This window comes from Pelophylax lessonae (genome assembly GCF_965119305.1).
Source record: "Pelophylax lessonae genome assembly, chromosome: 1".
Classification (NCBI taxonomy): domain Eukaryota; kingdom Metazoa; phylum Chordata; class Amphibia; order Anura; family Ranidae; genus Pelophylax; species Pelophylax lessonae.
This window is the reverse complement of record NC_138768.1, coordinates 189,051,951-189,054,801: the sequence shown is the minus strand read 5'-3', so window position 1 is coordinate 189,054,801 and position 2,851 is coordinate 189,051,951. Positions and strand designations below refer to the sequence as shown.

At 41.5% G+C, this 2,851-nt stretch overlaps 1 pseudogene across 1 annotated transcript; it reads right to left on the bottom strand.

The window, feature by feature from the left end:
• Window positions 1–248: 248 nt before the first annotated feature.
• Window positions 249–1,317, bottom strand: LOC309544629 (nucleophosmin-like; annotated as a pseudogene). Its single transcript has one exon. The product of its transcript is annotated as a nucleophosmin-like (transcript).
• Between the last annotated feature and the right edge of the window lie 1,534 nt (window positions 1,318–2,851).

The following is a 2,851-nucleotide window of genomic DNA, read 5'->3' as shown; positions in this document are numbered from 1 at the left end:
TGTCTTACATTTAGGACAAAATGTATTTAGCTATATGTCTTTGATTAAAAAAATCTCAATAAGCATATATTTATTGGTTTGCGCAAAGGTTATAGCGCCTACAAGCTATGGTGTATATACTGGAATTTATGCAACTTTCTGACTGCCTATCTCATTTTTTTTTTTTTTTTTAAGTAAAAAATACAGATTTATTTAAGCATGTTTAAACTGCAGATCTGCCCGACCATCTTACCATACCTTGACAAATGCGTGTACAAAATATGCAGTTTCAGGCATTTAACATTCTTGGCAAGTATAACAGACCAATGCATTCTCATCTACTTACAAAAAAAAAAAAAAATTATATAAAACAAGATGTGAAACTAAGGACAGCATGAGATACAGGCAGGTTATTTATCTTTTAGCGACTGTCTCCACTTCCAGAGATTTTGTATTATCTTCTGGTTATCCATTCTGAAACAGTTCTTCACATAGTTTGTAAACTTTGCTTCAATTTTTGTAAGCGCACCACCCTTTTCTAAAGTGACCTGCATTTTTGATTTAATCTCTTCAACAGTAAAGGGCATTTTTGGAGATTTTGGGGTCTTTTGCTTTGATTCTTGTTTCCCTTTCTGTTCAGGTGTTTTAGCAGGTTTAGCAGGTATTGACGGTTCAGATAACTTTCTGTTGTGGTTAGATTTCTGGGCAGATGTAGGTTTTGCAGCTTGGGAAGGCTTTTTTACAGGTGTTTCTTCTTCATCGTCATCGTCCTCTTCATCCTCATCATCATCTTCATCATCATCAAAATTATCTTCGTCTTCATCGGCTTCTATTTTTGCCTTTTTCTGTGGAACCTTTGATGTAGAAGCTGCTGCAGCCCTTTTTGCATTTTTTACTATGCCAGCATTTTCTTCCTCCTCCTCCTCCTCCTCCTCCCCCTCCTCATCTGATGACCCCAATCCTTCTTCCAAGGCAATAAGATGCTGCCCACTCACGTACACAGGGCCAGAACCAGCCCCCAAGAGATACTGTTGGCTGTACAGATGGTTTCAAGGATGCAAGCACAATTTTTATAGGTTTTGCTTTATAATTCATTCCTTCAGCTTCAACAATATGCAGTTCATCTTTAGCACCAACACCCAAAGTAACCGCTCTCAAAGATAGCTGATGATCATTTTCATCGTCATCCACTTTTAACGCATAAACTTTTTTGTCAGCCTTCAGTTCACAGCCGAAAAGGAAGTTCTGGGGGCGCAGAGGGGGCAGATTTTCCAGGTCCATGCTGTCTTCCATCTTCACACACTTCTCCCTTTCTTCCCCTGCTCTCTTTCTGTAATGGACGGTTTATTGAGCCCTATCTCATTCTTTGAGGCGCTAAAACGGCAGGGCAGTACAAGCCCCCCCCAAATTAACGTTATTGTTAACTGACGTCACCCGTGACACTAATACAGTGATCAGAAAAAAGATATGTACACTATAATAGTGAAACTGTGACAGAGCAGTGAAGGGGTTAACCGGGGGTGATCAGGGGGTTAAATCTTTATTAGGAAATATATGGTAGGTACTCTAAACCTATCTGGGATGGACTCTAATTACCACTAATTGCTGCTTACACTAACTGGCGTCACCAATGACACTAATACAGTGATCAGTAAGTCATCTGTACACTTGTATATAGTGACACTGTGACAGGGAATGAAAGGGTTAACTGGGGGTGTGATCAGGGGGTGAAAAATGTGCCTTTGTGTACTCACTGTTGATGCTCTCTCCTCTCACGCTGGAACCGAAAAGGGCTCCAGGAGAGGAGATTGCATCATTTCCTGTGCCCATGTTTACATTACACAAGCATAGAAAGTTCTGTGATTCTCCAGAACCAATAAGCAGGTCCAGGCCATAAATCATTGGCAAGTGATCAGTTCTGGAGTGAATCTGATCACCACCAGGTCGGCGGGCACGAGGGCGCAAGCGACATGCAGTTAAGTCGATTCGCGCAGCCGAGCCACCATGCCCCATTAAATCTGCGGTGGGTGTTCGGCAACAGGTTGAAGCACACCTAGCATAACTGAATAAGTGGGAATAACTGAAAATTGGTTTGACCGCTCGCATGACTGGCTGGCCAATATCCAAGGGTATTCTGTGTATAGGAAGGACAGGGAAGGAAAAAGAGGAGGAGGGGTATGTCTCTATGTCAAGAATAATGTAAGGGTGGTAGAGAGGAGTGATATTATGAAAGGAATGAGTACAAAGTTACAATATGTGTGGGTAGAACTCCATAGGGAAGAAGTAAAGGGGAAAGTAATTGTGGGGGTTTGTTATAGGCCAGTGGCCACCCAACCAAAGGGAGGAGGTAGAGCTGGAATTTATATCACTGTTGGTTAACGCGGCAAAGCTGGGATCAGTCATCATATTAGGGGACTTCAATTATCCTAACATTGACTGGGAAGAGGGGACTGCACACTCACCACCATCTCTTCATGGAAGCCTTACAAGATAACTACATGTCTCAGTTGGTGGATTCTCTTACTAGAAAAAAATGCAGTGTTAGATCTATTAATTACTAATGACCCGGATCTAATCTCAGATGTAGAAGTCTGGGACAACTTGAGTTCTAGCGATCACAGGATGATCACATTTAGGGTAAATCACAATATAACAAGGTAAGAGGGCAACATAAGAACCCTTAACTTCAGAAGGGCAAACTTTCCCAAACTGTGCTCAATGATAGAGAAAATAAACTGGGACCAAACCATAGGAACACTGACCACGGAGGAAAAATGGAAATGCTTTAGGAACATATTAAACAAAAGTATCTTACAGTGCATTCCTATGGAAAATAAATTTAGAAGAGCCAAAGCCAAGCTGGGGTGGCTAA